At 37.6% G+C, this 13,333-nt stretch overlaps 1 long non-coding RNA gene across 6 annotated transcripts in view; it reads left to right on the top strand.

Moving 5' to 3' along the window:
- Positions 1 to 13,333, top strand: part of LOC102982059 (uncharacterized) — a 155,940-nt gene that overhangs the window by 96,093 nt on the left and 46,514 nt on the right. For 4 of the 6 annotated variants that reach the window (XR_002891085.2, XR_008615404.1, XR_008615403.1 and 1 more), the window contains one exon: positions 1,286 to 2,987. The exons of the other annotated variants lie outside the window; for them this stretch is intronic. This is a non-coding gene — a long non-coding RNA (uncharacterized lncRNA). Of the gene's footprint in view, positions 1 to 1,285; positions 2,988 to 13,333 lie in introns of those variants that run through there. 6 annotated transcript variants of the gene reach the window in all.

Raw genomic sequence — 13,333 nt, 5'->3', positions numbered from 1 at the left:
GCAAGAGACAGAACTAGGATTTTTGTAACTACTTCATGGATTTATTGTGAAATTTAAATGTGATGAAGGGAAATGTTCAATATGTGGTAAGCATTCAATAAATATTAACTATAATTTTGATTACTATTGAATAGAATAAATTGGCAAATTATAATGTGATACAATAATACAAATGTGCTATACACTCTCCTTCCAACTATACTGAAGCTAGTTGAGAACGAGATTACACTGCTCATAGAGCACACAAGAAAGTGATAGAACTTGAGCTTCTTTAAGAATTGAATTGAATTTTGAAAAGCAAGGCAAGGTGGTCATTATAAGGAAGGAAACAGAACGATCCAGGCTCAAGGGTGCAAAATCACGGCAAGTTTTCTGGTAAAATAATGGCATAAAACATAAGGATAAGAATATATTTCAGGGAAAAATAGATGACCTGGAACACCAAGAGATTTAGATGACTCTGACGCAATAGGGAGCCACTGAAGTTTGAATAGGACTTGACATAACACAGGGATAATCTAAGAAGATTAATGCATGACAGCATGTAATGAGTATGAGTCTGGAATTTGACAGATGTCTATGTGGATAGAAGGAGGGTAGTACAGACAGACTAAAGAGTGTGAATTTCCCAAGGCTTAGTTTGAAGGCCTCTGATATGGTTTTAATTTCTTTGTTTTTGTTTTGTTTCGCTTTTTTTTTTCTTTCTCACTTGTATTAGTTAGGGTTCCATACAATACAGATGGCATACTAAAATGGACAATAGAGGATAATTTAATAAAAGGACTATTTATTAAGGTATGGGCAGGGTTAAGGGAAATTAACAAGGAATTGTGCAGCACCCTAGGCCTAGCTACAACAGGAAGCATGTGCTATGTCTGGGCCTAAATAATCAAGAGGAACAAATGTTACCAGAACCCAGTGCAAATTGCTGTAGTCGAGGAGAGGACTGCCTGGAAGGGAGAGAGCTGAGGAAACAAATATCCCAACCTCAGCCCTCTCTCTCCCCCTCACCAATCTTGCTGAGCTGAACCAGCAGGCAGGCGACAGGGAGCTTGTATATTCCATAAACATGAGCTTTTGGGGACACGAATCAGGGTTGAAAATTGGTGAGGAGTGGATTTGGCAGGGAAAACAAAATATCTAGCACAATGATAAAACCTCAAAATCAAACTGATGTCAGTTTTGGGGGAATGGAAATGGCCACCAAGGTCACAGCCATTTTAAAGCTGGAATAGACCCTAAAATGATCTACTTTACTTTTTTTTCTGCTCTTTCTCCTATCTAGGAAATAAGAAAATCAAGGTACCTGTCCTCCTGAAGATTACATAGTCTATCAATCAAAATGCAATTCAAGGAACAGAAAGAACTCTAGGTATTTCCTGCAGAAAGTGATTTTGTGGAGAGAATAGGGTGTTCACAAAATTGTTAGAAATGTTGGAGGAGAAGGAGTTCAGGAATAGCTATTGAACTGTGATAGCAAATACTCACAGCCCTGGCTGCTATCCAGAGCCACCATCAACTCTCATCACCCACGAAGCACACAGCAATCGTAGCTGCTAGAACTGCCTTCCAAGATTCGTGTCTCTTTAATTTTGCTTCTAGAATTGTAACTGAAAAATATAGCCCCCATCTCACTATCACATTCCAAATTTCAGGCAAGCATATATAACTAGTAGAATCTAATTCCCATCCAGAACCATAATTACAAGAGAAATATAGAAAGGCAGATTTTCCTTCTCCAGACCTGGAAACACAAGAAGACACCTAGAAGAAGAATGGATCTGAATGCCAGTCTACCATACCCAGCAGTCATATCTTGGACCTGGTAGAGCTGACTGTATCTCCACAAATGGAATTCCCAGACTCCAGAGAATGCAGAACTAAACTAATACAACTGTTATTACATGATATTTCAAAGGATTTCTCCTCCAAGAGTATTGTCATTTATTAATAAAATATTGACTATTCTATAAAATTCTAGGATATAACTGTTTCAGAGAAAGCTCTCAGGAGATATTATATCACATATTGTGGAAATCTAGTTTCTGTGCCATAAAACTCAATGCAAAGACAAAGGAATCACTAAGTGCTGTGAGAATATAGACCACATCTAGGGTTAGGCATCCCAATCTGAAATCTTAACACAATGCTAAGCACTTATCTAATTTAATTCTCACAAAAAATCCTATAAAGTATGTGCTACTATCCTCATTTTATCTATCAGGAAAGTGAAACTCAGAGAAACAAAGTAATTTACATAAACTTACACAGTTAATAAGGGATAGAGTTGGGAATTAAGCCTAATTTTGTCTGATGCCACACACAGCATTTTACAATTTTTTCTTGTTCCTGAAGAACTTTGTGTTCTGTCAGTTTACTGCTGACCCAAAAGGCACAGAGCAATTAAAATACCTGTAATAAGTGTTACATCAAAGATATTCCAAGAATTTAACCAGCGTTGACATCATTAAAGTACTCCTATTTTCAAGCTGGTTTCCTAGGGAGACTCCATCCCAGTTTTCACTCTCCTCCCACTCCAGCCAAAGTTCTTCCATTTTTAATGAGATGGGATTCTCCTCTTTTATTTGTTCTTTTTCATAAGTTAATAATTTGATATTGGTTTCAACATTTAAATGAGAAGATTGTGAAATCCACCCACATGCTTCACTTTTAATTCTATTGTGAGGAATTGTAGAATTGGAAAATGAAAGAAATGATGTTGACGAATGTATGCATAAGGGCCCCAAGCAGTCAGTCTGTCCCCTTCTGGACACAGTGGCAGGTTAGTGGGGGTGTTAGGAGAATAGGTAAAATTGAATTCAAAAGAATTTCTTTTCACATTATAGAATTCAATCTCCAATGCCAAGGCAACTAAGCTACCCACGCTATTTAATATTTTCCATCTGTTCAACTCTACAACTTTGAAAACAGTGACAACTGATATATAAGAAAGTGTTTAATATATTAATATGAGTTACAAATAATCTAGCAGTGGAGAAGAATCTTAATGTTAGCAATACTCTTAAGTGACTGCATTAATTTTATTACTACTACACTAAGGACAACTGCTTTCCCCTACTCTCTAAATACTGTATTTCTCTTTTATTACCTTTCTGTACAGTCTTGATATTTTGTTTTCATTTTTATGGGTTTATTGTTTATATTTCTGTTATTGTAAATCTTCTCAAATTTTTTGAAAGAATGCTGAAAAATTATATAATAAATGATTTATAATGTATTTTAAATGATCTGTAAACAAAATTTGTAATAATAAAGGCAGGGCCATAGTTAGAGAAATATTAACTCTACAAATTGTAAATAAAAGCCTTAATGGTATATTTTGTAATTAGAGAAGCTAAACATATTATTTTAGCACATCTAATTTTTTAAATAAACTTTTTATTTTAGAACAGTTTTTAGATTTACACACAAATTTCAAAGATAGTACAAAGAGTTTCTATATAATAACCTGTATCCAATTTCGTCTATTATTAAATCTTCCATTAGTACAGTACTTTTGTTATAATTAATGAATCAATATTGATGCACTGTCATTAACTAAAATCTTTATTTTATTCAGATTTCCTTAGTTTTTACCCAGTGTCTTTTTTCTGTTCCAGGGTCCATGGACCATGTTACCTTTAAACCTCATGCCTTTTTAGGCTCCCCATGGCTGTGAGTTAGTACAGTTAATTTTTAACCACAGAGAAATGATTAGCTTTTTTTGAGACCACATGGGAATCAAATAGAAAAGTATTCTGAAGAGTTATAAAGAAAAATACATCTTAGTTCTGTTGTTTCTAACTTTTCCAAGGGTTTCTTTTCCTGATTAAATCCAGATAAAGCTGGCCTCTACCTGTGTGAGTTCCTATGATTTACAGTTTAGGCTTTAGGGCATTGGTACTAAACTCTACCTGCATGTTAGTATTACCTGGGTTGCTGTGAAAAACAATAACGCCTAGGTTCCACCCCAGACTAGTTAAATGAGAATCTTTGAATGAGTGACCCAGGAATGGCATCGGTGTGTTTTACAGCTTCCCAGTGTTGCCAGTGTGCAGTCAGGGTTGAGAACTACTGCTTTAGGTGTTGAGCCTTCTCTCCTCAAGTTATAAAACTTCTCTGAGAATAAATATGAGTCAAGTTGGCAGCTACTGGTTTGCTCTCTTACAGTGCTGGATCTAAGCCGTGGCAGAACTGGAAATCAATTTCTCTGGCATCCATTAAGGGAGACAATGTGTATAGTAGAAAAGCATTGATTTAGGAGTCTGGCTGTGGTTTTGTTCCATCTGGATGACTTGGAAAGTGCGCTCTATAACCTCTCATGGTTACAGCTAAACATTGCAGGATTGGTCTAAATAATGTCTTGGAATAGTGTATGTTAATTATAAATTTTAACATTCTAGCTTCATCATACTTCCTGCTATTGTATTTCCTCAAAGTGACAATAATGGACAGTAGTAACAATAGTGCAACAAAAGTATGGAAGAGGAAGGAGAATAACATAAGCACTCCTAATTTACTGTTTTTCTCAGGCTAAAGAAAAGTTTCATTCGCCAACAACTGCAAAGGCAATTAGGAGATATGCTTGCTAGATGAATACTTGAATTTCTAGGAATGAAAGTCTATATGTAATTTAATCCCAAAGAGTTTAGTTTGCTATCACTTCTTATTAGTGCATCCTCTTAGTTAATGGAGAATGAGAGTTAGTTATAAACACGCCAATTGCTGATACTTGGTATTTGATGTGTGGGTGTGTGCTTAAAATATAAATGTGATGGAAAGAAGGAGTATTTATGTTCTCAGAGTTCGCTGTGGGGAGGGGACTTTTCAAACATATATGCTACACATTCCAGATTTTTAAAACAATAGGTAAGCTACTCTGAAATATTTGTAATTTTAACCCCTTACCGAATTCAAGTTAATACAGCATGCATTTATTGAGCATCAACTATCTATGTTACTCCAAAATAAAAAATGGTGACACTAGGGGAAATCTGTATCTTCATGTTGTCACAAATACAAATAAGCCATGAGAAAATCAAACCATTGTCTAGAATCTAGATGTATGTTTCTAAACACTATAAAATCATATTATCCCCACGGTGTGGTCCCCTTTATTTGGTTGGCATCGTTACGTCGAGAGTACACAACCACAGCATCAAAGACTCTGTGTGTGTGTGTGTGTGTGTGTGTGTACTCATATACACACTCAACCACACACACTAATTTAAGTAGCCATTGAGATAACACTTTTTCTAATTCCTTTTTATCAAAATAATAACAGTATAAGGTAATTATGGTTAATTTTTTTATAGATGAGGAAACTAAGCCCAGAGAAGTGACATAAACTTACCCCAGTTGTCAGAAGTAGTCTATAATAGATAGTAACTTAACATCAATATCTGCCTCCAAAGCCCAGACACTTTAGTCACTATGTATACAAATTTTTGAGGGAAAGGGTAATCAATGTTTATTATTTGCCTATTAATTTGGAAATTAATACAGTTAGATATTCTAAACTTAGGAATGGAAGGCAGCTGAAGATCTGGAATCGAGATGTTCCCTTTGAAATGGGCATGTTACAAAGGAAATATGACTAATGGAGGATTGACTTACATTTTTGTTTTTTAATCATTTAAAATTTTAAAATTATTTATATACAAATTGAAAGAAATATTAATATTTTAAATTCTGTGTGGTAAAAATATGAATAATTGCTGTGTTTTTCTTTATACTTTCCTGTTTCCCTAAAAAGTATGAGAAAGTCATTTTAAAGTTTAGAATATGCAAAGATAAGTCATTTATTAAAAATATATTAGAATTATGATTGTTAGTAACCAATCCTATTCAAGTTTCACACTTCTTTCTGAGACCATGACCCAGAGAGTTCAAGAATTCTTGTTGAAAGATGTTTATTCAGTGTCATAACTCAGGAATAAGATGCAATCAAATAGAGGTATCAAACTATGACTTGGCTCATGGTTGACATTTTTTTTGTGTGGTACGCAGGCCTCTCACTGCTGTGGCCTCTCCTGTTGCGGAGCACAGGCTCCGGACGTGCAGGCTCAGTGGCCATGGCTCACGGGCCCAGCCGCTCTGTGGCATGTGGGATCTTCCCGGACCGGGGCACGAACCCGTGTCCCCTGCATCAGCAGGCGGATTCTCAACCACTGCGCCACCAGGGAAGCCCTGCCATTTACTTTTAATTGAAAACTCAAGATGTTATTTGTTCTATTTAATGTTTGTTTTGATTTTTTCATTCAATGTATTAAATGGAGTCTTCGGATTTTATGGGATAGGAAAATCTACTCCAAATTTGAAACAGACTCATCCCTCCAAAAATTAAAATTCACACCTTGAAGAGTAAAGCAGTTTGTCTATTGCCAACGATTTAAGCCCAAGATTGCAAAGATATTTCCTGGTATGCAATTGTGAGTCAATGGGGCTTTTGGTGTGGAGCGATAACTTTGAGTATGGTGGAGATGTTGATGAGAAAGAAGTAAGATACAAGTTGGGGATGGATGGGCAATGCTATGAGACTTCAGCTAGGAGGGAGATCCTTGCCAAGACAAGTCCTGTTGAATAGATACTAGATGAGTGGGACAGAAGGAAAACTGTTTAAATGTCAGAGACATTTTGGACCAGAACTGTCAACAGCGACCCAGTTTTTAAGGGAGTTGAAACATTATATCTTTGTACTTAGGATCTGTTCTGGTCCAGTCTTTCATGAATAAAAACTTTACAATCTCTATGCCAAATTCCCACTTCAGCTGACCATTCAGAAAAAAGTGGCACCTAATTGTGCTAGTATATATTTTGCAACTCTATAGCCATATCTGAGGATGCTATCTGAAGGCTTTCGTACCATAACAGTAATAATATGACCAGAGAAAACCCCAGAGCACCTCTTAAGGTATGGTAACAAGTTTCAGATTTTCTACTCTGTACTTAGAGGTTGGATTGAGCAAATTATTGAACTGTATGCTGAAATAATAAGAAATGAGACCTTCTATGGCATATAAAAAGGAAAACCATTACTTTCTTATGATAATGTGAACTTAAGTGTGCAAGGAGTTGTTTATTCAGTAGTCTTTTCTTTGAAAATGGAGTCTTTGACAGTAGTAAATATGTATATTCACTAAATTTTCTCACCAACCTAGGAAGTAGAAACTTGAGACTTTTTGCTCATTGAAGGAAAATGTCTAAGTTAAATAAAATTTCAAGTAATGATATAAAGAAATAAATTCAGGAGTAATTAATTATATGTGGGCCCTGTATTATCCCAACCAAGGCTAAAGCACTGGAGAAATGTGTGCTCCATCTTTTCCCCTCATCTGACTCTGTCTGGCTCAATGCTACCGCTCAACTTTCTCCTTGTGGATCCCTCCTCTTCCAGCCCAGTGGATCAATTCCCAGCTTCTCTCTCAACTAGGCACAAACACGCTTACAATATTTTATAGTGTTTTATTTTATTTTAACTGTTTATAACCTCTGAGAAACAGTCAGTAGCTGTATGAGACCCAAAAGCTGGTCCACTAAACACACATTTCTTACCACCTTATATTTTCTTTTCTCTACGCAGAAGCTAGAGAGTCCAGTACTTAACTTTCCAGTCTCCCTTGTGCTAAAGCACATGTGATAGTGTATGTAGGTAAGAATAGTCTGATAAGGGGGCTTCTGGGAAAGCTATCACTTTTCTAATAAAAAGTGGGCAGAAATGCAGCTACTGTAGTATTTACTCTGTTTTTCTTTCTCTTCCAGCACAGGATATATATGTGATGCTTGGAGTAGTAAAGTCATCTTAGAAAATTAGATAATGTGCTAAGGATGGGTCTTTTATGACGCAACTGAAAATGTGCAACATCGTTGTATGCTTATATTCAAACTTCCTATTATGTGAGAAAGTATACCTCTATTAAACCTACTAAGTATTTTTTTAAATTACTTGCAGCTTGACATATTCTTAACTGATATAGTGACCAACCACAGTATTACAAAATGTTAAAAATGATAAGGTACCTAAAATTGCTTTAATGGCCTTTTAAGGCAAAATGGCAAACTTTGTAAATATACTTCCTTCCTTCCCTCCTACATCCGATTGAACCACAATTAAAATACTCAAAAGGTGGGCTTCCCTGGTGGCGCAGTGGTTGAGAATCTGCCTGCCAATGCAGGGGATACGGGTTCGAGCCCTGGTCTGGGAGGATCCCACATGCCGCGGAGCAACTGGGCCCGTGAGCCACAACTACTGAGCCTGCGCGTCTGGAGCCTGTGCCCCGCAACAAGAGAGGCCGCGATAGTGAGAGGCCCGCGCACCGCGATGAAGAGTGGCCCCTGCTTGCCGCAACTAGAGAAAAGCCCTCACACGAAACGAAGACCCGACACAGCCAAAAATAAATAAATAAATCCTTCCCTCTACTTAAAAAAAAAAAAAAAAAAAAACTCAAAAGGGAATAAACACCATAAAAGTTCCAAGAATAGGAAGAAGGGGTAAAATAACATAAGACACAACAATTTGAATAATTTCTGCAAGAGAGAAAGTAATTTGTATCTCATTGAAAAATAAATCAGAGTGGAGGAAGCTGCATTTCCAAGAATCACAGAGAGGGAAACTATTTTTTTTTTTTTTTTAGGAGAACCTCATACAGACTCCAGGCTTCAAGAAGGCAGAATAGACATCAAGAATCAACCCTGAAATGGCATTCAGTGTAATGAATAAAGAACTGTATAGAGAATAGTGGAGCTGGATTGCCAACTACAGCCACTCTACGCAAATAGACAGTGAAAGAACTGTCTCTTCAGATATCTGAGATTTGGTTCATAATAAACCATAGTTAGTGGTCTGGAATGGAGATTGAGGATTAGTGTATCTTCAAAATTCCCTAGATTGGGTATTTTAGGAGTGAGAACCATTTGTCTAATGGGAAAGATATATGTAATCACATTTTATCGTATAGTACGATACATTATTGATAGTGATAACTACCAGGTACTCTATGACCCTCTAAGGAAACTGAGGGTGAAGAAAAGGATTCTCCAAAGAAATGACATCTGAGCAGTCTCTGATTATGCCAATCTCTCCTCTTATTCTTCATAACTTTATGTTATTACCCTCTTCTAAGTTGAAAAAGGGTTGAGGGTTGGCAGGGAGATGCTCCTGAGAAAATAGCATGTTTAAAGTCATGCAAAGTAGAAGAGAGTGTGGTATAGATAGATAGCTACGAGGCACTGGGTGTGGCTGGGGTACATAGTATGTAAATAACATGACAGGAGGAATTCCTAGAGAAGTTAATAGGCATTAGATCATAAGAGATCTCTGGGGAACTATGGAAGGATTTTATTCATGGGAGTGACATGATTGGGTCTGAATTTTAGAGCGATCACAGTGAGTGCAGCCTAAAAGATGGTGTGATCTGAGACAACACAATGTGGGGGTCTTTGCAAATAGCCTTAAGAGAAATAAAATGACCTAAAGTATAACAATAGGAGTTGAGGGAAGGGGTGCATTCCAAGGAATTTAAGAGGGAGACTTAGCCAGGCTTGATAACACAATGAAATGAGGATGGGGTGAAATGATGGTAACGAGTAGGGAAACCTAACAGAGAATATGAAAAGAAAAATATTTCAGTGAAGTAGATTTTGAGTTCAGTTTTTAAAATGCTGAATTTGAGATACCTATAGACAATTCTTAGGAACTGATGTTCTGAATTTTCCTCTTTCTCTTACAAAAAGGATAAAGGGCTGCCATCTTTGGTTTCTACTTACTATGGAGAAGGGAGATTGTCTCTTGATATATAATAATCCATGGAAATTAATAGATATCTTAGGAAATTTTTTTTTTTTTTTTTTTTTTTGCGGTACGCAGGCCTCTCACTGTTGTGGCCTCTCCTGTTGCGGAGCACAGTCTCCGGACGCGCAGGCTCAGCGACCATGGCTCACGGGCCCAGCCGCTCCGCGGCATGCGGAATCTTCCCAGACCAGGGCACGAACCCGCGTCCCCTGCATCGGCAGGCGGACTCTCAACCACTTCGCCACCAGGGAAACCCAGGAAATCTTTCAATTGTTCCGTATTTCTTTAGTTTTAGGTCATTATTTGACACATGACTCTACCTGTTGAGCCCACAGTAGTGAGATTCACTTTCATAAGTCACACAATCAATCTCTTCTCTTATCTAAGCGGCCGTCAAAAACACAGGTCAGGGGCTTCCCTGGTGGCGCAGTGGTTGAGAGTCCGCCTGCCGATGCAGGGGATACGGGTTCGTGCCCCGGTCCGGGAAGATCCCGCATGCCGCGGAGCGGCTGGGCCCGTGAGCCATGGCTGCTGAGCCTGCGCGTCCGGAGCCTGTGCTCCACAACGGGAGAGGCCGCAACAGTGAGAGGCCCGCGTACCGCAAAAAAAAAAAAAAAAAAACACAGGTCAGCAAAGTTGTGCTTTAAGGGGTAAGTCTTGGTCTTCCTCACAGGTTCAGCTCTTCCTTTATTATCATACCCCCTATTTTTTCTTAAGAATTTAAAGCCAACTATAAAAAAAAAAATGTCTCCTGGGATAATATAACTCATTAAGCTACCATTAACCATTAAAGCTTCGTGCATAAAAGAACTTGCCAGGTTAGTCAGAGGGTAAGTTCTAAAGCTTTAGGACTAAGGAAATAAGTAAAGTATCAGTTAGTTTGTATGGAGGAAAAGTTATGTTTATCTGTTAGGAAAGCATTTCAGCCAAAGGTAATAGAATATCCGACCAATGACGGCTTAAACAACTGGGTTTTATTGATTTCACACAAAAAGAAAACTGGAGGTAGGCGGCTGCTGTCATTGACTCAGCAATTTCATCAAGAATAACAATTTCATGAAGAACCCAGGCTCAATTCTACCGTTTCTCTGCCACTCTTTGTGGGTTGGCTTTTCATGCTCACGCTATTACTCCACAGTCAGAAGATGGCTGCCCCAGCTCTAGGAAGTAGGACCACAGTCATCCGCAGGAAGTGAAGGGAGGGAGGGAGTGGGATAAACAGGTAGAAGGAGATGCAACTACGTTCTTTTTAGGGAAGAAACTATTTCCCAGAAACACCTTTAAAAATTTCTTCTTACACTTTCATTGCCCAGAAGTTGAAGTTGGATCTGTCTTCCCAAATATCAATGATTTTGGCCTAATATCTAAATAAAATCTGGGTCTATTGACAGGTAAATGGGGTAGTGGAATTCCTGTTGGGTAAAAACAGGAGGTTTCATTTAGGTCTGTGTGTGTTCTAGAGACAGTTTAAGAAAAAAATTTCCATCTTCATAGACTTTTGCTTCATTTTGTTTCAAACAAGGAAAAGGAAGTGTTTAGGTGGTGGGAACAGAGAATGTAGAGATTTTTCTACCACATGAGGTAGGATTTGAGGGTGTAGAGGAACAGCTTTCTAGTTTTCTTATTGGCATCATTTTCTAAAATGTATATTCTCTATATATTCTAATATGTATATCATGACAAAATTCTGCTCTTCCCTTTTTGAAGCAATGTAAGATTAATTGGCTGATCAAAATATGATTCTTAAGGGGTAGAAGGGAAGGACTGTGATTTGGAAAAGTAAGAGGATTTACTTTAAATGGTCAGGAACTAATGGTGGCTGAAGAATACAAAGAAGAAGTACATCTAGGAGCTTACAAACATAGTGCAGCTCTTATTGAAGGGGCATTTGGGTTAGGGGAGCAACACAGTCCTCCTTCTACCTAATCCTAGAAATAAGAGGTAGTTGAGGGCATAAAGTATAAGTGTTGCTGGAACAGTGGCCTCTTTTGCTATAATCAGGGTGAGATACCAGGAATGTCAGTACAGAGTATAGACTACTGCTGAGACTCTGAAACATGGCAGCCAACAGCCCTATTCTAAACCACAAAGCTGTGTCAAGGTATTTCATGTCAGACACTGCTACTCTGGCTCCTCACCTCCATTATTTTATTTTTTCTGAGTCACTGGTCAGCTATAGCTATGCTTAGAGGAAAATATATAGCCTTATATGAATGTATTAATAAAGAAAAGCTGAAAACCAATGAACTAGGCAACTATCTCAAGAACTGAGAAGAAAGACTGCAAATTAAACCCCAAAGAAATTAGAGCAAGGAAATGCCATGGAGAAAAGCATAAATTAATAAAGAAGAAAATACACATACAACTAAAAAACACAGAAAGCTCACAGTTGATTCTCTGGAAATATATTAAAGTTTACAAACCAATATTTATCTGGACAAGGAAACTGCTTCTGTATTGGAGTATATGAAGGTTTCACAAGATTCAAAATAGTTTTTTAACATGAGGATCATGGGAATATTGATAATTTTTCATAATATTTAAATATAGCACAAGAAACAAAATATGGCCATGCTACTCAAAAGTTGACATGTGTTTCTGGCATCTCAGTTTTCCTTTTTTTTTCTGATCTGTCTGTTGTTTTCATTGTCAAATCATTTTGGGATATAATGAAGTCTTAGCTAATGGGGCTGTTGCTTTTTGTAAGTCTGCTCTTTACCTTACATGGTCAGAGTAGTGCGGAAATATTAGACGTAAATGAACATATTACTTCATTGGAAAACAATGGCATCTGGGCAGAATGTATACTGACTTTATTAAGACTCAGTTCTCCTTCATGGCTGTGGTATTTGGATTGCTAATATTCTAATACAAACAAAGGGAAGTGTTTAGGCTCCTAAATGAAGTTGGAGTGATAACGTCCTTAGCAAAATATGGGAGTTTAGAGAAAGTAAGTAGAAAATAGTCTTGATGGAAGTTTTCAGTTAGCCTCATGTAGACAGACACTGGAAGAAGGAAACGGGAATGCACTTTGCTCACAAGGAGCAAGGCCAGTTAAAGTCATATTTATTATTGCCTTGAAAAATGCCCTCGACTCATAGAGCTTTATTAAATTCTTGATGTAGCTGAAGATTAGCTATTCTTTTGAAGATTTTTCCTTGTGAGTGCATTTTGCACATAATGAATGAATTTTCAGAGACAGCATTCTTGCCCCTTTAGGGTCAGCTAGCCATCTTCGGATTTCTGACCTGCTCAGGCCTGTTAGAGGTAAGATGGTGGCAGGATAAAGACTGAGCCAAGACTCCAATTATAAAGGGAGATTATCAGCGGCATGACCTGAGGTAGAACAAGGAAATGCTGTAGGGAACTTGGTGTAGGATCTTGCCTTAATCATCTCTGTATCGTACTGTAGAAGCCACATGATTTGTTTTTCTTTTAACTGAACTGAATTAAATTAGATTGAACTGAATGAGGCTCTGGATCATGAGAGATGGCCTGAAAGTAAAGCCAGACCTTTGAAAATACACCAAGTGTGGAATGAAC

This window comes from Physeter macrocephalus, chromosome 16 (genome assembly GCF_002837175.3).
Source record: "Physeter macrocephalus isolate SW-GA chromosome 16, ASM283717v5, whole genome shotgun sequence".
Lineage (NCBI taxonomy): Eukaryota > Metazoa > Chordata > Mammalia > Artiodactyla > Physeteridae > Physeter > Physeter macrocephalus.
This window is presented reverse-complemented; position numbering and strand designations above follow the sequence as displayed.